The 23361-nt window shown below is 36.5% G+C and overlaps 1 long non-coding RNA gene across 1 annotated transcript; it reads left to right on the top strand.

Moving 5' to 3' along the window:
* Positions 1–11078: 11078 nt before the first annotated feature.
* LOC123277743 (uncharacterized) lies at positions 11079–21885 on the top strand. Its single transcript, XR_011494749.1, has 3 exons — positions 11079–11405; positions 16580–16804; positions 21577–21885. It is a non-coding gene; the product is annotated as an uncharacterized lncRNA (long non-coding RNA).
* The last annotated feature ends 1476 nt before the right edge of the window (positions 21886–23361 follow it).

Raw genomic sequence — 23361 nt, 5'->3', positions numbered from 1 at the left:
CTCTTTGGCAAAGACCAGTTGACTATATTTATGTTCATCTATTTCTGGGCTCTCTATTCTATTGCTCTATTTAATATTCTTTTGACAATACTACACTGTGGTGATTACGATAGCTTTAGAGTAAGTCTTGACATTAGGCAGTGTCATGTCTATCACATTTTCTTCTTCAATATTGTGCTGGATATTCTGAGTCTTTTGCTTCCCCATATAAACTTTAGAATCAATTTGCTGATATCCCCAATATAACTTGCTAGGGTTTTTATTGCAATTGCATTGAATCTATAGATCAAGTTGGGAAGAACTGACATTTTGATAATATTGAATCTTCCTAGCCAGGAACATGGAATATCTCTCCATTTATTTAGTTCTTCTTTGATTTCTTTCATCAGAGTGTTGTACTTTTTCTCATATCGATCTTGTACATATTTTGTTAGATTTATACCTAAGTATTTCATTTTGAGGGCATTCTAATGCAAATGCTACTGCGTTTTTAATTTCAAATTCCATTTGTTCATTGCTGATATATAAGCAAGAGATTGACTTTTGTATATTAACCTTGTATCCTGCAATTTTACTATAATTGCTTATTAGATCCAGAAGTATTTTCATAAATTCTTTTGGATTTTTTGCATAGACAATCATGTCATCTGTGAACAAAGGCAGTTTTATTTCTGTCTGCCCAATCTGTATACCTTTTGTTTCCTTTTATTGCATTAGCTAGGACTTCCACTACAATGTTGAAAAGGAGTAATGGCAGGGGATATCCTTGCCTAGTTCCTGACCTTAGCAGAAAAACTTCTAGTTTCACACTAGAAAGTATAACGTTAAGTGTAGTTGTTTTTGTAGATGTTCTTTGTGAAGTTGAGGAAGTTCCCCTTTTATTAATTAACTAATAGTTCCTATTCTATTCCTAGCTTGCTGACAATTTTTAATGGGTGTTGGATTTTATCAAAGGGTTTATCTGCTTCTATTGCTATGATCATGTGATCTTTCTTCATTAGCCTGTGATGTGATGGATTGCATTAATTGATTTTTGAACGTTGAACCAGACTCACATACCTGCAATAAATCCCACTTGGTTGTGGGATTTATCATTTATTTTATACACTGTTGGATTTGATTTGCTAATATTTTATTGAAGATTTTTGCGTTTATGTTCATTAGGGATATTGGTTTGTGGTTTTAAAGTCTTTTTGTAGTTTTGGTATTAGGGTAATGCTGGACTTAGAGCATAAGATGGTAAGTATTCCTTCTGCTTTTATTTTCTTTAAGAGATTGGACAGAATTGGTGTAATTTTTTCCCTAAAGTTTTGGTAGAATTCACCAGTGAACCCATCTGGGCCTGGTGCTTTCTGTTTTGGAAGGTTATTAATTATTGTTTTGGATTAGGAAGGTTATTAATGATTATTAATCACTAATTAATTATTGATACAGACTTAGCCTAATAAGATTACCTATGTTTTTTTATGTGAGTTTTAGCAGATTGTGTCTTTCAAGGAATTGGTTCATTTCATCTAGGTTGTCAAATTTGTGGGCATAGAGCTGTTCGCAGTATTCCTTTATTATCCTTTTAATGCCCATAGAATCTACAGTAATATCCCCTCTTTCATTTCTGATCTTATTAATTTATGTCTTCTGTCATTTTTAAATAGTTAGCCTGACTAGAGGTTTATCAATTTTATTGATTTTTTCAAAGAATCAGCTCTCAGTTTCATTTATTTTCTGTATTGATAGCCTGTTTTCAATTTCATTGATTCTGCTCTAATTTTATAGGTTTTTTCTTCTGTTTATTTTAGACTTAATTTTTTTTCTACATATGCAATACTTTAAAAATATTTAGACATTTGACTTACTCTCCATTTTAGAAGTTACCTGATATTGCCAAATTGTGCTATAGGTATTAAGAAAACCTTCATTCATTGAATGAGAGCTGTATCCTGTTCACGGCATTGAAACTTGATTTATATTATTTTGTAGATTCCTGATAGCAATCTTTCAAGGGCATACATTGTTATTCTCATTTATTAATGGAAAAACTGAGCCTCAGAGAATTTAACACAACTATGACAGAAAAAGTAGGATGTTAACTCATCGTTGTGATCAAAAGCTATTTTGTAACCAAGTTTTCTATGTATACTGCTTTGTGTAGCATATAAACTGAGCTTTATAAGATAATTATTCAAATAAGTGTTCTGTAAACTGCTAAAAATATTAGATTGTGGCCCTAACCTTTGTTACAAAGAACAGCTGACATTTATTACAAACAAATTTTATGACAGATATTCACTCATTCACATCATCCCCACAATAGTCTTACAAGATCAGTTACCCCAGGTTTACAACCAATCAAAAGGAAGTCCAAAGAGAGATTAAATAACTTGCTTAAAGTCTGTCACTTTTAAACTGCAGAATTTATAATCAAACACAAAGCTTTTCTTTGTAGAACCCCTGGTCTTAGCCACTAAGCTGTCTAATTACTTCAGCAATTGCTTATTCTGAATATGTGAATGGCAACAGGAAGCATTTGCATTATATAAAAGTTTGTATGCAAACTGAATAATTCAAAACAGAAAATCAACTAAATTCACCTAAAGTCATCTGAAAGTCCTTAGATAGGTCTTATCCAATTTATCAGTATAATAATCATTTTAATAACCAGAATAGTTACTAGGTTTTGGTCCTTGAAAATAAAGACAGATGAAAAGGAACAAATATTCTTTTACCATCTCTTCTCATTAGTATTTTTGGATTACACTTATGCAAAGAAAATAGAAACATATTTTGAGTAAATAGAAGATAATCTATTTATCTCATAGCCAATAGGACAATTAATTTAGGAAATTGACTCTCTAATAAAAGGAAATATTTCTCTTTTAAAGATCACTTGTTAGTTTATAGTGCTTTACTATTTTGCAACTTGATTTTTAAAGAGCCCTTTTGTAACTCTGAGTTATCATTACCGTGAAACACAAAAAGCATTTCTAAAATAAAAACAGCATTTGGAACACATCTGTTTCAATGATACACTTTAAAGAAATTTGCATCTGTTGGAATCTGATGGCTTGTTTGTGTGTTGCTTTGAGAAGATGCTCTGCATGACTCAAAATTAGCCTGTGTATCAGGAGAGATGGGTGTTGCCATGGTAAGTACACATTTTTTAATTGAACAGCAAACTAATAGGCACATAAAACCCAGATAACTTGTTGGCACATAAATTGCCTCTCCTGGGGCTGCAAGTAAACATATTCCACTTCTGAATTATTTTGCTATTTTTTCTGCGGTTTGTTTAGATAGTAGAGTCATACATCTCCTTTTGCATTCTGAAGTCTCCTTTCCTCAGCTACCCAGTCATTCTCACTTCCGTTCACTAACAGAACCACAGTTTTCCTACCTCTAGGAAGAACTACTTTGTGTACAAAGAAGGCATTAAGCTGTTAAAAGTTATGCAAACCCATGCTCTGATTTCTAATGAATATCTGGAACATTCACATCCAAAATGTTATGAGGAAGTGATAGTAAATATGGCTCAAGAAATTCCTCATTTTCATTCTTGAGTTCCCCATAAAACAGGGATAGCTGCAAAAAGTGATTAAAAATGAACACATTCAAATTTTACTAAATAAAAGTCGTTAGTTAAATTTGCAAACCCAGAACCAACTTGTTTTCTCAGAAGTCTGGTATTTATATAGTCTTCTCTCCTTAGCCTTTCTTTCCTTCCTTACACCCCACCCCGACCCCATCCAACCCAACTTACCCCTACCGTCCACTGACACAGCAGTAAAAGCTTTTGTCCTTTTATTTTTTTGGCTCCACTTGTAATATTATGGACTCACATTTCCTTATTCATCCTTTGCTTCAAAAAGGAAGGCCCTTTCATGGCATTTCACAGGTGATAGAGCAATTTGCAGGATGGCGCTCTGCCTCCCTTTCCCATTTTGAAGCTTATTTTTTCGGGTTTAACTTTAATCACAATAAAGCATGTGGAGAAGACTGTCATTTGGATTCGTATCCAAGTTATTTTTGGAAGCACATTGACAAATTTTTAAGTAGACATTGTATTTTACAAAGAATGCTCTTCTGAGATCACTCTGCCTTGAACAATAAGAAAATTCAAGACTACGGGAGGCGAGCACAACAGGATATCCATAAGTAACAACGCCTACTTATCAACCAGGGGGAGCTTAACAGACTTGTTCCTAACTGTGACAAACAGTGAGCAGAATTTTTAGAGAGGCTGTACACAGAGAATGAGCACAAAAGATAACTCTGGAAAAGATTTGGTGCCGTTCGTTAAGACAGCTTCCTGGTGCAAATCAAGAGTGATTTAGAACAATAGTGACTGATCGTTTTCAGCAGCTGCCTTGAATTTGATTCTACAGCCTTGTAGAGTTCACCCACCTTTGTTTTCTCACTTTGATTTCAGAGTTCATTTTTCACGATGTTCATTTTTTATGATGAAAGTGGACCTGTCTTGAAGGAATAGATGAATAGTGCCTTGTGGGTTCAAAGACACCTTCAACGGCTTGGAACAAAAGGAAATTATTATACAGATCAAGGGACTACATGGAAATGTTTTTACAGATTTTAAATAAAATATAAACAGCTGTTGAGAGAAGCATGGCGCAGAAACAGTTGTTACCAATCCATTAATAATCTGAACACAAATTCGATCGTGTTCATTATGTGTACCCCACATTCCTCTATGGGGAAAACAGTCAGATTTGAATGTGTGAAAAATGGATTCAACAGCAAATCAGAACAAATACAGAGAAAGGAAATGGTGGATCAAGTCTGAATTTATTATGTAATTTTCTTGAAAACCAAGTAATCAATATTTTCTAGCTATGTAATGAGTGGTACTAATAGCGATCGCCTGCTTTTATTGGCTACCATTCAAGGGACTGTCAGTTAAATGATGAAACACTCTGAGGAACTCTTTCCCCTTATCTTAAATTTCCCATGCTAGTAAAACGCAGTCTTGCTTTCTAATGAGGAGCATTCAGTCTTTCTGGATAGTTGCTTATTAAAACAGAAAAAGTATTGTTCATTTCTCCTTATAATTCACTCATCTAAACTTGCTGTGTGACTTAAACTCTCCTAGTGGTATATCTCACCAAAACCTTCAAGATCCCTTTAAATTGATGTGTGCAATCTATAGGGTAGAAATAAGTAAGAGACTGTGGAACTTTTTGTGAACTCCTTTTTCAATTGTGAGATCTAGAGCCTAAGTAGGAAGCGATGATGTTCCACTGTGCATTGACACACCTAAAAGCAGCAAAAAAGTTTCACCAAAGCAACTTAATTATTATCAGTTATAGCTGCACTGATGTCACATGATATAATAAAATAGAGAACATAGAAATCTGACTAAGAAAGACTACATAAACTTCTTAAAAGTTGGAGCATGCAGTTAATGAAGGGCATTTGGTCTTAGAGTAAAAAGACTAGGAAACAAGAGTGCACAGAGCAAAGGGAACATGTGTCCTTCGGAATGACTGACTTGCCTTTTGGGTATTCTTATGTTCCTGCCGAAAGCAAGACCATTCTTCTTTTGTAAGCGTTCTGGAACCTAGCTATTGTATGTTAAACTAATTAAGCAAGGAGGCCATTAGGCTGAGGTGGTTCTAATGCCTCAAGCAGCCTACAAACCAACCCCAAACCTAAGCCTGAAATGCCTCAAGGTTAGGAAATCAAAACCTAAGGACAACCACTCACGAACAGCCAACTAGGCTTTTCCAAATAAGGCAACCCCTTCACTACAGCCAAGCAAATAATTTCCTCGCTTTGCTTTGTGTCTTCTCTGTAGAAGTCTTGCCCCTAGCTCCTGTCAGTGGGGTGCTCCTAACCACTCCCGGGTTTGGCATTGCCTGATTTAAATTGATTTTTGCTCAAATGCACTCTTAGAATTTTAATGTGTCTCAGTTTATCTTTTAACATCTATCAGCACGAAAACAACATTTGCTATAACTCTATGCTTGATGGATTTCCTAACAAAAAGTGTTTCTCAAATTAGACTCCTTTGGAATACACTAATGAGTATCCTATCCTATCCAACAAAAGCCACTTGACTTGTAGGAATGTCCTTACAATGAAATACAATGTGCACATAAAGAATCCTAATTGAGGTAGGAAATCCATGGGAGTCTAGGAAAACAGACCATAAGAAATTAATTTATTTTTTGAATAAGCGCAAAAATTGGCTAAGATGTATTTATTGAAGGCTTTGCATTATGATTATTAAAATATCACATGGATATGGTATTGAAACATCTTCTCCTCTACCTATTGAATAGGAAACAAAATCTTATTTGTGACCTTACCAAAATGTTTGTATCTTCTCCTAAGCTACTTTTATAATTTCTTTCCTCTTCAGGTTTACATCTTTCTAATGTTTTCAGTCATCTCTTATGAAAAAGTAATAATAAAATGACTTTTAAACAGAAAATCTCTTTCCTAAGGAGTAAATAAATGGCTTTACTTTGTAAGTAAAAAGAATCTGTGATATGTTCAGGGGTGACCTAGCACATAATGAAGGAAGAAACATATTTAATATGCTCATTAGTGGTATTTATTAGCATACTTATGCTGGGAAAGAGTGATTATTCAGGAACAACATTTTCATCAGGCAAAATACCCCCTAGAGAGCCTTTTTGTCCCCAGGATGTCCAAACATGAGGCATGTTAACATCTGAACAATGGTATTTCTAAATAAAGTAATTAACAGGCATATGTGTCCTGACAATCTAGACATCAAAGGACAAAAATTTCACATCAAAATCAGACAATAAAAACATCAAATCGGAAAGGGCAGCTATTGTTGTCCTAGAGAATCCGGCCTGCTGCATTTTTAAAGTGTAGTTTTAAACTGTTATCCTGAGTCAATATTTGTTTTTTTCTCAATGATTTCCATTTGAAATTTTCTGTTTACAAGTCAGAGAGATTTTTCTCAATCTTTCTGTTCCATGGTCAGCCTGGGATTTGGAACTCAAACTGCATCCTCATCAGCCTTTCTCCTGGCCGTTGATAAAGATCTGTAATTACAAGGAGGTCGAAGATTTTCCTGATGATGTCAGGAGGCAGAACACCATCTCCCCTGACCTTTCCTAAGCACACTGCTCTGCTGTGCCGCCAGTCAAGGTTTCATACGTCAGGAAGCCAAAAGCAGGGCTGGAAGGAAGAGAAACAGTCAGCCTGCTTCTCGCTCTCCCGCACAGCACAGCCAAGCTGCACAACCTTTGTCGTGTCCTAGAAGAGCAAAGCTCCATTACTTGCTAGCTTTGCTTTGTGTCCTAGAGTCAAATTTCAGGTTGGAGCCAAATTCTAGATCAGAGCCCATCTGTTTACCAAGGCTAATAAAGTTGGGTTAACTGATTTTGATGATTTTGTCACACCTCGCCCTTCTCTCATTGTCAGAGTCCCCTCCCTCTGTTCATGAGAGGCAGTGTGGGGTAGTGGGTAAGGTCATGGCCTCTGGAGCCAGACTGCCAGGATCCATGGCTTGGCTCTGCCATTCAGCAGCTATGTGACCTGAGACAACTAACTACTCCTCTTACACCTCATTTTCTGTAAAATGCGGACGAGTACTTATCTCTGCAAGTGGCTTTTAAGGATTGAATTCATAAAACAGCTAAGAGGACTTAGAGCAGGGCTTTGTATACAGTGAGTGCTATATATATGAAAACTCTTGTTGTTATTATTATTGCAGTTATTATTAATATTACTTGATATTACCTGTAGCAGACACTGATATTTGGCTCACTTAGCATATGTGCCTATATCCTTCTAGATTCCTTTCCTTTACTATGTAGGCTGGAAAGCTGAAAACAAATTTCACTAACTCCCTTCCAGCTAGGCTGCAGGCTTAGGATCAGTTTCTTCCAATCAATGTACCTGCATAACGTGGCAGCTGGTCAAACGGAAGTCAGATATTCGGAACAGCATAGCAGAATATTGGCATCCAGGCCAGCCATAGGTTCCTAGGAATTAGTATAACTTCATGGTCAGTTCTCGTAGAAGAGTTTCGTGATGTGGTTGGGCATTTTCTTCCTGACCATAAAAAACAAATCTGGTTCCCTGACCCTTCCCCATGGATCATAAATTATCATCTGTGCCTTAGTAAATCCATTCCTGTTTAAACTAGCTGGAATGTGCTTTGCCATCTGCGATAAAGAACCCTGGCTGTCATATGATATCATTTAAGGCTCCATGGAACAGTGTGGCTTTCTCTTGTAAGTGTGACTACAGTGCGGCAAGGTTGTGCCTCTCAAACAAAGAAGAGGGACCACTTATACATGTGACAAATCTGCTCCAATGATTGCAATATGTCCACATTTCTCTCCCTGGACTTTCTGTTTTCTCCACTGTTTTCCTTTTACCTTAGACCAGATCAACATGATCAGCAAACAAATCCATTGCCCAATTTTGTGTCATTGGAAAGAAAAATTTCAGTGTAAACAATCTAGACAAAGTTGGTAAATTCTTGATTTATAGATGGTCTCAAACTTTCCAGAAATTTCTGGTTCCATTTCCAACCCCACCTTTCTTTGAACAGCACTTCAAGGCTTGTATTAATTACTTATTCACTTAATCACTAAGGAGTCAAGATTGTTCTCAAGGAATAATACATCAAAATGGCCCAGTTAGATAAGGGAGGAGCTGAGAACAAAAAAGTAGGTCTTCTGGTTTCTTGTCCAGAACTGTTTTTCCTCCTTTTTACTACCAGTCTAAACCAGACCCAGAGTTAGCCTCAGTTCAGGGAGAATCTGGTTGGGAAAATAGTGCCACATGCTTCCAGACTCTTTATGTAGCAGAGACTCAGTTTTAACTGAAAGCTTTTTAATAGACTTGTATGATCATGGACTAGCTGGGAGTATCATAACTCTCACCATAATACCGTGGACATTAATCTAAGTGACTGCTGCCACTCTGATTAATCTAATCTACTTAAATCATAGTCATTTTAAATATATATTTAATTATGCTAGCATGAATAGTAATAACAGGACTCAATATTTAATATGTATTATATTTATAGCAATTACACTTCATATCAATTGATCCCTCAGGGTATCTTATTTGTGATTTGCAATGCAGAATTAGGAAGGTTGTCTGATGGTACCGCAAATGCATCTAGGCATTTAGAAAGTAAATTTGTTCGAAGAGCCTCCAGAGTCTTTGGCATTCTGTCTGTCTGTGTTGCCCTCCCCGTCCCAACCCTTCCCTTCCCACCCTCTACAATTTCCTCCACTCCTCAAGTGGAAGGTATTTTCTGCTCCACGTAGTTGTTGCTCATCACTTCAGCTGGATGTGATTGTTCCCACAGCCCTATTCTCTTAACAACACATATGGAATTTATCGAACGCTGCTGGGTATTGCAATTTGTTGTCTACTTAATTTTACTTCCCCATCAGAGCATTAACCAGATCCAAGGAGACATATATCAAGTCTTACGCTTCTCTTCTTGAATCCTTAGAATGTCTGGGGCTTTTCACAGAGACAATAAATATTTGATGAATAAAGAGGGTCACAAACTCAATCACCTGTAAGGGGTGTCTGGTCAACACGACTGAGTGTAATGAAGCCTCACATGAGGAATCCGGATCTGAGCTGCTTGTACTGTGACCCAGCATAAGGCTGCTACACACATCACCTCTCCAATGCTGTAGGGGCTTAATGAAAGCAACGCAAAGCACGTCCAGTGGTCATGTTAAGCCCCATGCCTGCCAGGTGATGTCCCCAGAATAAAAGACCAGTCAGCCTCCTTCTCTATAGTAAATATCAGCCTAGAAAGTTAAGTCACTTTTCCTGGGGATTGAGTTGATTTTCTTTTCCCCTTTGATTTTAAGTGAGGGGTGGGTGTGTAGAGGTTGGAGGGAGTCATACTCATTAGTCAATCAACGGTTTGGCCTTATTAAAAATATGAGAAATGTTACCTTATTATAGATTCACATCTTATAAAATGATTTCTCCTACATCGTTTACTTTCAACAGCTCCATTTTTTTATGGATGAGAAAAACCAAGGCTGGGGAGAGTCAAGTGTCTTGTCCAAGTTCATGCACGACCAGGATGTGGTGGGGATACCTACACCCAGAATATCAGATGCCTACTCCAGGGCTCTTGGCACAACATTATTCTGCTCAGCACCAGGATGTTCTTGTCTATGTGCCCAGGCTCACACAGAAGTGAGAGGCACTTCTTGTTGAGAGAGGAGTGAGTTATCTAGGGTTTGGGATTTTCTTTACCCTTTGTATATTTTTTCTTTCAATTGACATATAAGATTCTACATAATATCACGTGCTTATTTTCCATGCAATTATCTGCTATTTTCCATTCACCAGTTTTACGTGCATGTTTGCAAATGATGGCAATTAGCATCTTCAAGACTTTTTATCCACTTTGCAGTGCTTATCCTAAATTCAAAGAGATAGAAACACACACAAACAGACACACCGTAATTTACCTTTCGGTAGAATGTCTACATCAAATAAAACAGCAGCCAAACTGAAAATTCAAAATTTCATCTACAGCTAATGAAAATTAAATAATCTATGATAAATACCAGAAAGGATCAATAGAATCTGTGCTATTCAAACAGTGACTTGCAGGTGGTTCCATTGGCTTGGTGTGTTTTGGAGGTTGGTCTGCCAACCCAACTTCCTCTTTTCAATGGACTCGTGTAAACTTTTCAACATAGGAAAGCAGTCACTGTTTTATTCCCGTGCTCAGTCTATCTGGTGAAGAGTGACATGGACAAGCCTCCCTAGAATCTAACTTGCTGAGGGACCGAAGGAAAGGATCAGAAGCCATGGTTCCCAATGACTGCCGGTGTGAACCTGCTGCTCTGGAGGGTCAACCTTGTAAGACAGAGAGGACAGGGGCAGGCGTGGGGCAGGGGGAAGGGATACAGGGCCCCACCCCTCCACCTGCTATCCCCAAGTTTGCTTTCTGCCCCTTTGCTTTTAGGAAAGACCTATGTTAGTACCTGTTTTTGCTAATAGAAAGAAGTCCAAAGATTTCCACTTTTACAAAAAAGGGTGAAAAGCCAAAATAGCATTTACTGTTTGTTTTGCAGAGAGCCATTACAGAAGCTAAGCAGCCAAGCATACTGTCCTATTTCAAGGCTTTCACATCAGCCATATCAGCCACAACAGATGAGGAACCTCGACCTTCGACATCTGGGCAGGCAAACGTAGAAGGCATAGACGTTAGTGAACTGCCCGGCCTGATGGATTCAGATGACAATGAGATGTTAATAGACGACCCTCTTCCTCTCTCTCCAACACCCCAGTCTCCTGTACCTGCCACCATCCCAACCTCCGACGACTCAGCCTAACACACCATCATCACCATCGTCACCGCCACCACCTCTCAGCCTTCCAGTGTGCTCGCAGTCTTCCTGATTCTGGTAAGTGAAACTATTCTGTGCATACATTATTTCTACTTTATATGGGATGTGTCTTTATCATAGCATTCTTACTTTTACTATATGTTAGTGTTATTTTAGCTTTATGTGTTATTTGGAATGATTTGGTAGATTATTTTTGGGGTCTGGGAATGCTCAAAAACTTTTCCCGTGTAAATTAATGGGTAATTGCTTCTTCGCTTTCCGCCGTTTCAGCTTATGAAAGATTTCATAGGAACGTTCTACTTTCAGATAGCGAAGGAAACCTGCATTTGTGTGCTGTCACCTTCTCAAAGTTTTGCTGTCGTGAATCATTAACACTGGATATTGGTTACAGCTAATGCAAAAAGATGAGGGGTGGGAGAAAGGAAAGCTGTGAGATAAAAGTTGGGCGACTCTTGTTACTCACCAAATTTGCACCAGTATTCATAACAGTTTCATCACACACAAGGAAAATCATTTCACCATTTTGGTTTGCTAGCTCTTGACAGTTATATACCTGTCAAGCCTGAAAGCTGAATTGAGAAACAGTAGCAGAATGGAAGGAAAGTGAATATTCTGAAGGACAATGGATCTGTCATTGCTTACATAAGTGACCTTGACAATGTGACTAAACCTTTCATAGACCAGCTACAAAATGATATCTAAACAATTTAGTTCTGGGTATGTTAACTTTAGTATTTTGTTTGTATTCTTCCACTTAAGCGAGTTGAAAAAGGGCAGAAGGGAGATTTGGATTAATATCTGTTGGTTCTGTGATCTCCTATATAAATTTGAGGGTTACAGACAACAGCAACTCCGGGATTCATATTTGTAATTATAACTGAATTCTTATGTTGAAAGAAAGCTAGTTTTATACTAACACAATTTTGTAATGAAGTATCCTAAAATGTCACACTCAGAAAATCTATTACAGATGTTGGTACCCTGAGAAAAGAAAAGGGGAATATGCTCGTGTTTAATTCTGCCAATCACACATTTTCCTCCAAGAAGTGTCCACTGCAGAATGAGAAGCTATGCAAAAAGTAAAGATTGCATATCTGTATGGAAATGTAGTACAATAAATAGGAAAACCACTCTGATCAGTTAAGCAAAATATCTCAACCATTTATGGAAAAGAGGTTTTTTAATGTTTATAAGAAAAATCAAGATTACTCAGATTTTTAGTCTTATTACTGGCTAATCTCTAAAACGTCTATTTCACTATCCTTGCAAAATCGGTTATTGGTAGCATCTTATGCTAGTATTTTAAAAGGATAAACAAACACAAACAAGTCATTATAACATAGATACTGGAAGCTTGGTTTCAGGAATGAAATATAACTTAGACAAGAATAAAACTCAAAGGAATAAAATTGGTTGTGCCAATAATCTGTACCTCATTGGCACATCCCACAACACCACTTTTCAGAGCAGAGGGGAACAAAATTTGACCATAAATGAAAATTGATCCTGGCACACTTTCCTTCCAGTCACTGGATAGAAGTTTTGCTTAGAATCAGTCTGGAGAATACAAGAAAAAAAAGCAAAGGAGAATGCTCTAGCCTGGGTTAGATTGAAAGTCAGAGAGAGGAAATTCATAGAGGGATGCATGACTGTGAATTAAAAGAAAGAAATAGCCAAATAGTAGCAAAGAAAAAAAGGAAAGAAATAAAAGAAAAATTATTTGCATTGTCTAATAGATAGAGAGAATGGTACAATTTTTGCCATTTGTAATAGAAATTTTAGGAAACCAAGAAAACTTCTTACACGAAGGTTACCTTCAGCCATCTCCCAAATGGGAACTCCACAGTCAAAATGATGATTTTCTTTTTTTTTTGGAAAATCATTTACTGAAGGCTAGAAACAGAGAAGTGACTGGAAAGTTTGTGATATGTAGTGAAAGGGAAACATCAATTAAAAATTGTGTTCACAGAATGTAGGCCTGTTTGTAATTTGGAGCCGGGAAGACAGCATGATATGCTGCATCTTGGAAAATTCTTTTCCGATTGGGTAAAATGTGAATTTTTGGAAGTAGAATCCTGTGAAATAACTACTTTATCATATCAAAGCTGAACTAAGGCCGCTTCTTGATCCATTTAGCTCACCCTGAGAGGGAGCATAGATAGAAAAAAATATTTTACATCAACCGTACAGTTAATCATTTAATATTTTTCTTTGCCCATACTGAAATTCCCTTAGCCACAGTCATGCTCACTTCTGCATCATGCACCAGTTCATGGTCTTCCACACGGAAACTTTTCTACACCTTTGCTTGAAACAAATTATATTTAGTTCTAAAAGTCCTAAATAAACAGTTTGTTTATCTACTTTGGACTTATCTTTATTATTCAAGACTTGATGCTTGTCCACATTTTCATTTTCAATCTGGCAAACTGTGGAAATAAAGACATATTCTGTTCTTTATATATCTCAGGATCTGTTTGGCTCAATAAAACACTGATATCCATACTTTGAAGACAAAAAACTCCTCCAGGAGCTTGGCTAATTGCTAGTGACATGTAAAAAGCATGAAAGGCAATACTATTTTCTTGATAGTTTTTGATAATTTTTTTTTTCTTTACATAGCTAAAGAAAATACCTTTATCAAACTGGTTGCACAAATCCTTTCATTGGAACACATATGGTTCCCTTGTTAAGACACTGTTCACCCATATGAACATTCACTGATTTATTCCCTGCCAAAAGTCTGTGGGTGTTTCAACTGTCATGTATCTGGCAGCATACCACAATACTTCACTCTGAAAACTGAAAGTCATTTAACATTCATGGAGATTAAAAGCTAGCTGAAGATAGCAAAGCAAGACCAGAAATGTAGTTAAGTGCTTAGTGGAATTTGGTGTTTCTCATTTATTACATGGTCTTCAAAATAAATGTGTGGGTGGAAGAGATGTAGATGGCATGCTAATGATATTCACATATCCCAAATTAGGAAAATTGAAACTACAGAGTCAAATTTATATACTTTGTGTCTATGTGATTTAGGGATATAATAAAGACAAAAGAATCTGAAATCTTGTTACACAGAAAAGTGAAATAGAAGATGAAAGTCAGTATATCTAGGAAGGAAGACAGGAAAAGCCACATATATTGTAAAAAGAAGGAAACTGTGGGAGCTATTGATCAAAGTGTCATAGAGTAGTACATGCAGATGATTCCACAATAGAGCTGGATATGATTTGCTGGGAGATAATATCATTATAAAATCAATTCACATTTAGTTCTCTGCCACATGGTAAGATCATTCATCTTGTAACACTCCAATTTCTGAAGTCACACTTGCATGAGCAGGCAACGAAGTGGAAAGTGAGGTGATGTGGACAGTCAAGACAATTATCTAAATAATTCGAATTGAAAATATCCACTTTCTTTCATTTTGAAAATATTTTTAGATACAGTGAAAAGACTTCGACTTTCTGCTTTCTTCAGGTCTCATATTTGAAGATAATTCTTCCAGAAACCCTTTACTGATACCCCCATGATGGCATCAGGGGCTTCTGCTCCAAACGTTTTCTTAGCATCTGGAAATGTCCCAGTGCTTTTCACTAACTGTAATTGCCTCCTTATAGGTCTAGATCTCATACTGAAGACGCAGATCTCATGACAGGCACTTGATACATATCTGTTGATTCAAGAAGCTTGTGGTTTAGAGTTAGAGAGACATGATATTAGAAAGACTAATTCTACCATTTCCTGTGAAACCTTGGAAAATGTATAGAAGCTCTCTTGGTCTCCATTTCTTCATTGTTAAAGTGGGAATGAGAGTAATTATTTCTCCCAAGATAGTTGTAAGGAGTCAATGAAGTAATGTACAAAATCCAAAAAAAAGATAGTGTCTGGCACATAGCAGGTGCTCAATAAATGCTAGTTTCCTCTAACTTCATCTGTTTTGATAGCTGTATAATCACCTAATTAAATATTTATAGGAATAAATACATCCATTGACAGCAAGATTGAGAAAAGTAAAAGAAATTCAAGAACTTGTTCTGCCCATTCTGTGTGCTTTTTGCCGTCATCTCTGAATTCTCCTCCCTACCTGAATCTGCTGCCTTTCGGGATCTTCCAGTTGCTCAACCCCATCTCAGACACTTCAGTTGACTTCATCCTTCCTTGAACACTGGCAGGGGATTTGAAGTGCAGAGTCCTGAGTTACCATTTTGACATTTTGAAGCCTTCAACAGGTCACTTTACCTGCCCGAGTTTCAACTTGCCCATCTACAAAATAAAGAAAACAACTCCTACTTTGACAGGATTTCCTTGGCTCCTCTCAATTAACAAACAAAGCAGGAAAAGACAGGCAGGATCTCAGTTCTCCTGCAGCTTAGGCATTAAACCAACTTTTGTATGAGCCATTTTCAATAAGTACAAAGTACAATAATTACAAAGTGTCCATTGAACGGGGCAGATATGTGTATGTACATTACACACACACACACTTTTATTACATATATAGCCTAATCTCAAAAGTGGGGTGTAACATAAGTGAAAGTGCTTTATGAGCTGACAAACGTATATAAATGCCATATGTGAATATTATTATTAGTCTCAGTAAATCTTCTTATTTCATTTCTTCCCTTATAGCGCCCATAAAAACTCCTTAGTCTTGTGTCTCAGTCTCCATCTCTCTGTAAACATCTGTTAATATTCATTGAGGAATAAAGACCTTCAACATGAAAGGACGTAAGAGGCCGCACCATTAAAGGGTGGCATCGCTTTGTAGGAGATGCTGAAGCAGCTTCTCTCTGAGATAGTTCCTATTAGGTAAACTCTTATTGGTTCCAGTCAGGTTTCATCACTCCTTGGTTTTTCTGGACAGTGACTTATCTCCCAGAGATTGCTTACTCCTTCTCGGCCTTGACAACCAGCTTCTCTTTTTCTATCCACCTATAGATTTTCACACTGTCAAAAAGGGCCCACTCTCATTTTTTGACTCTACACCTGGTTCTCAGCCCACTTCCAGCTAAGTGTCCCTTGACCATGATTCAATTTCATTTCCTAGTCTTTTATGTGCCAGCTACTCTTCCTCCTCTGTGTCCCTCTAAAACAGTGGGGCCTGGGGATTTCAGTACCAGCTACGGCTGATCCCCACACTATGGCCAATCTTTGCATTAGTCCTCTTGGGTAGAATATTCTTATTTTAATGGAGATTATTTTGAAACTTGGAACTTAATTTTCAGTCATGTAACCTGCTGTTCCAGAAGATGTATCTGCAGAGCACGGCCTTTCTTTCACCTCTAAATGAGTCCCTAAGGAAAGACGTCACTCTGCCATGCTTCAGATCGACCTCGATGCCTCTTCTTTATATAAAGAAAAGAGAACGCTTCACAAAAGAGACTTCGTGTATAATCTTGGAAACAAATATTCTATAGACCATCCAAGATTAAAGACACTTCAACATCCAGGTGAGCAAAGCAATACAATTTTAAAATCGTATTGACTAAACACTCTATTAAATCTTTACATTAGTTCTGTAACAGAGCATGAGAAGTGATGAATTTCAAATATACATTGTAATGGTTAAACATTAGATATAACAATCAAATCACATCCACCATGTTGTCTGAATTGTAATGTGATCTCATAGACTTGCCTCGCTTTGTTAGACCTGTACACGCTTCTCTCTCACTCACTCTTCACCATTTCAGGCTCTTAACACACTTTGCCCTTGGCCCAGACTGTTGCCTTGATCATACATAATTTAGTCATCGCTCTGCCCTGGCTTCTTCAATGCCTGACACATAGTAGGTGCTCAAATATTTGTTAAATGAAAAAAACACATTATCTATTATGTATAAGCAAAGAAACAGATTGAGAGATTTTTCTCAAGGAATCAGAGCAAGTACATGGCAGGACTCAAACCTTGCTCTATCCATATTGGATTACGTATTTTTTTCGTTGCTGTGTTACATTGACTGGTTACCATGGTTCCTAATACTGAATAGGATTTTATAAGGAAACTCCTCATTTTTAGATCTTCAGGCTTTTACACCTAGTGTTGTAAAGTTCTGAAAGAAATCATCTGGTGAACTGTGCGAGTAAAGAAATTTAATAATAGGCCTATTATGAAGTAAGGCTTTTCATCTCTTTTCTTCCAAAATTCAACAATTGTGGCTAAAATATTATTCAAATTATATTTGAAAATACCACTAATGGAGTAATCCATTTTCATCAGTTAATTCCTCTGAATATTAGCTGGGGTAGAGAAGGCTTTCATTGATACACCCAGTGACCATTTCTATTGGGAATGAAAAGGCATGAATATTTGTAATAAACTGTTACTTCCATCTGATTGAAATAAGCCTCAAACTTACTGAGATGGTTTCATAACCACCCCTATACACACACATACACACATACACACACACACACTGTTGTTTCAACTCTGCAATAATTACATGCCCTGTAAAAGGTTTTCAAGAACAAAAAATATATCTATATTGGCAGCTAATTATACTGATTGGATTCTTTTCCATTGGTTACAAAGGAACACACAATCACTATAGAAGATTTAGAGGACCAAGAACGGCAAAAAGAAGAATCAGCAAAATATCGTTCCTCCAAAACATACCTACCATATATATATCAATATTTATATAGAGAGCTTTTTTTTTGCAAAATGAGAATCACATGTACACAAATTTTGCACTAGACAATATAGAAGGCACATTTTTCCATATCTGTAAATATTCTTCTATAATATGATTTTAATGATTGGAGATTATTATATTATATGAATATATCATATTTGTCAAAATATCAATTATTGATCATTAAGATGTTTCTGTTTTGCTATTCAAAAATGCACTGAAAAACATTCTTCTACATAGTTTTTTTCCTTATCTGAGATATTTTAAAGACGTATTTCTAGAAAGTAAATTATTATATGAAAATGTTAACATTTTTTAATATTTGTGACATATCACTAAATTGCCTAAAGAAGGGTGATACCATTTTTCTTCCTGATACATTATAAATTTCTTCACACTAGAAAATTTAGAATCTTCCTCCTTCGTTGCCATATGTCCAGCATCCAGTATAAAGTCAGTAATATGTAAGTTGTCCAATACATATTTGGTGAATTATTGAGTAATAAATGAATGAATGAAGAATGAGGTAGAGTAGGAGAGTAACTCTTTCTAAAAAGAGAAAGCCATTTTTTTTTCACAGAATATGTTTGCTGTAATCAGTTACTTTATCCATAAAAGGAGAAACATTTATGTTAAACATGTTAGACACTGTCCAGGTGACAGAAAAATTGTATCAACACGTGAATGTTCTGTCCTATCAATTTTGCTAGACTGTAACATGTTTATGGATCATTAACTTGTTCAAATTTATCAATGACTGCTCCCAAAATGCTCCTACTCTAGTGTTATTTTTATCAATAAATAGTATGATTGTGCCTAATTATACAGACCCCCAAATGTGGAAGTCATTCTTCAAACCATCCTCTCCCACCCTCATTTTCATTTAATCACAAAATTCTGTCAATTTTACCTCTTAAACGTCTCTCATCTCAATTTTCTCCAGCTTTGCTGCTACCACCCTAGTAAAACTTCTGTCATAGCTTGACTGAACCTTAGAAATTCTTTCCTGGTTAGTCTTTATTCACTCTTCTCATTCTTCAATCCAGAGCAATCTTCACGTTGCATCCAGAGCAATCTTTTAAAAACGAAAATATGGCTATATCAATCTTTGTTTAAAACCCTTTTACATCTTATTGTTCTTAAAATAAAGATCTTCATTGGCATGCTAATAGAAAGCACTGGCAGAGCAAAAACTCTCTCACCAACCTATCATGTTCCATTATCATTATTAAGCCCACCTCCTGAGACTCTGGCCTTCTTCAAGGCATCTGCTTCAGGATATTTGCACATGCTGCTTTCTACACCCACAGCACTATTTTCATTAACTTCTACTCTCTTTTATTCATGTCTTTTCATCCTTTAGGATCAGTTGAATTCAGTGTCTCAAAGAAACATTTCCTGACCCCAGACTATATCAGATCTTCCAGTTACTCTCTTAGCTCCCTTTACTGTCCTTGATACTTCTTAGCTAAATTGTAATTTCATAACCATTTATGTAATTAACTGTTTTGTCTGTGTGGTCTGCTTGAATGTGAGCATCAGGAGGGCTGGAGCTGCGGTTGTCTTTTTCATGCCTGTACCTCCAGATCTGGCTTACATAGTTGAAACTCAATAAACATATTTTTAATGAAGGACTAAATGGTAAACAAATGGGAGACATTTGTGAGGAAGTCTGAGTAACAGTGCTTAATTTCAATTAAGTTTTCAAAAATAACAATTAGCTTCAGTAAGAAAAAAAAGACATCAACTTTAGTTATCACAGTTTTGATGGTCTATCAGTGTCCAGTGCATATCTCTTATTAACAGAGCTCTTGCCAAAGAAACTGGTTTTCCCAAGCTGAATTTTGAGCACAGGTACAAATTTGCTGTTGATATTTTAAATTATTCCACTCTGACCCTGAGCTTTTGGATTCTAAATGATATCCACTCCAGATGCCTTGAAATCTGACTGTAACATTGCTTGCACATCACCTCATGACCTTTGCTCAGCCAGTAAATTGAAGTTTTGTGTCCCTAGAGTTAAGATGGAATAAACTGGAAAACAGAGTTTTCTTCACTATTAGTTCTAACCTAATCTTCTTTCTCAGGAGATTCACCTCAGTTCAATTATCACATCCAGGAGAAGATATAGGTCTTAGCTATTTGTTCATCATCTAACAATTTCCAATGGGGTCATTGATATCCACCAGCCAGAGCCACTGACCACTGAACCTTACCAGAACCCAAAGGACTGTACAATAATGTGGGATGTGAATTGTGCCTTTTTATGTTCATAATTTAACTTTTTATGCTTCTCAAATAATAGTTGCCGTGGCAGTTAGTTGACAAAGTTGATTGGTGCTTTTATCTAAAAAATGTAACGTCATTATTTGATGTCTCAGATCGTATTCAAATCCCATTTTCACTATGTCCATGCCCAACTAGAAGCAGGTGTGGTAGTAAGATAGCTCCATTAACAAGAGAAGAGATTGAGAATATGTCTAGGTTTGACATATTTTTAGTAGAAAGAGAAATTGTTTTTATTTTCAGTCCCTCCAAATAGACTCAGTCAACTGGTTTAAAAGAAAGCTGGATTTAACCAGTAACCAGACCACATTTTCTGTTGCCAAATTACATGGCACAACTGTTTCAAGTGCAATCATCACAATTGCGGCTTAGCGTTGTTTTTCTAACAGGGGCTCTCATGTAAGGATCATGAACTATCACGTGCCCATCACTGCCCCAAGAGTCATCATGTGGACAAGATTATTTGATAAAGATGTGAAGAATTCAGCAGCAAGCGAGGAAGCAAATAGCTAAGGGACCAAGTGACATAGAAAAATACTCTCCCCCAGCCCCAGGCTACAAGTTGCTTTCTAAACACAGAGCATGTTTCTCATATTCTAAATCAGCAGGGTATACAACCAAACATCAAACTTGGAAACAAACATCTTCTCCTTATTAAAGCATAAAGAGAAACATCTCCCTGGAATCCGGTGAAGCTTCGCTACAATAAGCTATGGAGCCTTAGTTGCTTTGATTCCATTGTCCTGACAGTGCTTTTATTATTCCAACATTTTTTTCTTGAACTAACCTGTCCATTCAATTCAGCAAATAGCTTCCTTGTTAACAGGGGCAGGATTGTACAAACCCTGTACATCTCCCCAGCAGCCAGCACAGTGCCAAGTGCATATTAGATGCTCAGTAAATATTGGAATAATCAGTTTATTCTACCCAAATCTTGAACTGAAGTGATTATATGGCGATATGGCGAGGTAGAAAATAAGCTTTCCTCTGCTCCTAGATTTACTATTATTTATGTTAACACTCCAAATATTATATCTTTACTCTAAATGTGAATTACATTCTTTATAATTTCAATATTCACATAAAGTTGGTTAATTAGTAAAACTACCCTTTTAAGACAATATCTTATTTAATACAAGATTTTATTTAAAAATCAGGAGAATAAAATCTTGTGTGTCCATCATGTCAATCAAGGACAAGCTGGTTGAAACAAATTTCTCAAGAGAAAATTAAGGAGAGTAGCTTTTCCAATACTCTTTTAAAGATTTTTTTTTTTATTTTTTTCCTTTTTCTCCCCAAAGCCCCCCGGTACATAGCTGTATATTCTTTGTTGTGGGTCCTTCTAGTTGTGGCATGTGGGATGCCGCCTCAGCGTGGTTTGATGAGCGGTGCCACATCCATGCCCAGGATTTGAACCAACGAAACACTGGGCCGCCTGCAGCAGAGCACACAAACTTAACCACTCGGCCATGGGGCCAGCCCCCCAATACTCTTTTATTACATCTTTTGATTTAGTTGTTTCAAATATAACTATCTTTAATACAAAACTCTTTGTAACCAAATTTCTAATGCTATACCTCAATAAACACAATACCAATGCTGTACCTCAATAAACACGATACCAATTTTAGATTCTGAATGGCTTTTATTTTCCCACATTTTTCAGAATATGACAATAATAAAGTTTTGTGTGTGTGTTTTAATGGTTATTAGTCTCCTTTTTAGAGTTTTCCAAAACAAAATTTGAATGCCTCCTTATTTTGCAAATGATTCCCTGCAGTTCAGGGTTTCATAAAAAATCCTAAGCTTACATGATGCTAGATTTTTTCTTTCACATTGGGCTCTGGTGACATATTTTCAGGGCTTTCAATGTCTTCTATTTGTAAGCTTCACCTTCATGTTGAAGTTTACTTGAATCCTCTTTAATGCCTGAGGATTCCTGGCAGCTTATATTTGTATGTATAAAAGACAGGCCAAATCTCCATAGGAGAACATTCAAAATAGGAACAAATGTACCCCTGCTTACTTTATGCATTAAACATTTTCTCCAAATATTTCAGGAAGGAGAGTTTTTAAAAATTAATATCCTTAGTATTTTAAAATAATGTTCTTTAGTTAACTATTAATTTTTCATATTATGGCAATTTAACATCCTTGGAGATCTGGTGTCTTTATAAATTCCCTTCTATCCTTCTCCTATGGAAACTTTTTTCCTATGAAATCCTATAAGATATTTTTTTCTGAATACAAATTAATTTACACTCCATGATTTTAGTTTAAACTAAAAGCCCAAAAGTTTTAAGTTAATAAAAATTACGGCAAATCATGTGTGCCTTTATTAGTTAAATTTAAATTAACACAGATATGGCCATTCAACGTTTTTGAGAACAAACGAGAAAATTTAAGATGCTTTAAAATAGTCAGGCCCATATGAGGTCTGAAGCTGTTAAAAACTGGAAGAGTTTAAAAGTTTAAAATGTTAACTGTAGGCAAACCTCGATACAAACATCTGGAGTTACTCAATAGACTTGCTAAGAAATGTTGATTTTGCACCTGTGCATGTGTGTTTTCACTTCTGTGAATCATGGTTACTCTTGCTTTTGCTCACAGACTATTGCACATTAATGGCACCATTCAAACGCCATCCCCAGCTAGAATGGTGTACTGCCATCCTCCACCGCTCACAGTTTTCTTGACACTCCTCCATCAGTCTCCAAATCTGACTGGATACTATTGAATCCAGTTGCCTTGTGACAAGTTTCTCACTTTAGGACTCAAGAACATAACGGCCCAGAATTTCTCCCTTGCCATCTTTAAAATCAATAATCTTAAAACAATCTTATTGCTCCCTTCTGAACTTAGGGCCAAATCTATATTCCAGCTGGAGCCAAATAGCCACACAATACACCACAAATACACATCATACACACAGACACACCCACGAAAATTTTTAGCCATAGTTTCTCCTTGTGTGGCAATGGGGGTTTCAATCACGTAACTTCTACATGGAGAAACCTGAAGCCCTGGGTGCTTATTTTTTATGAGCATTGGAAAATCATTAAAAGTGTTTCTTTGGACAGCCATAG

This window comes from Equus asinus, chromosome 16, assembly GCF_041296235.1.
Source record: "Equus asinus isolate D_3611 breed Donkey chromosome 16, EquAss-T2T_v2, whole genome shotgun sequence".
In the NCBI taxonomy this organism is placed as follows: Eukaryota; Metazoa; Chordata; class Mammalia; order Perissodactyla; family Equidae; genus Equus; species Equus asinus.
This window is presented reverse-complemented; position numbering and strand designations above follow the sequence as displayed.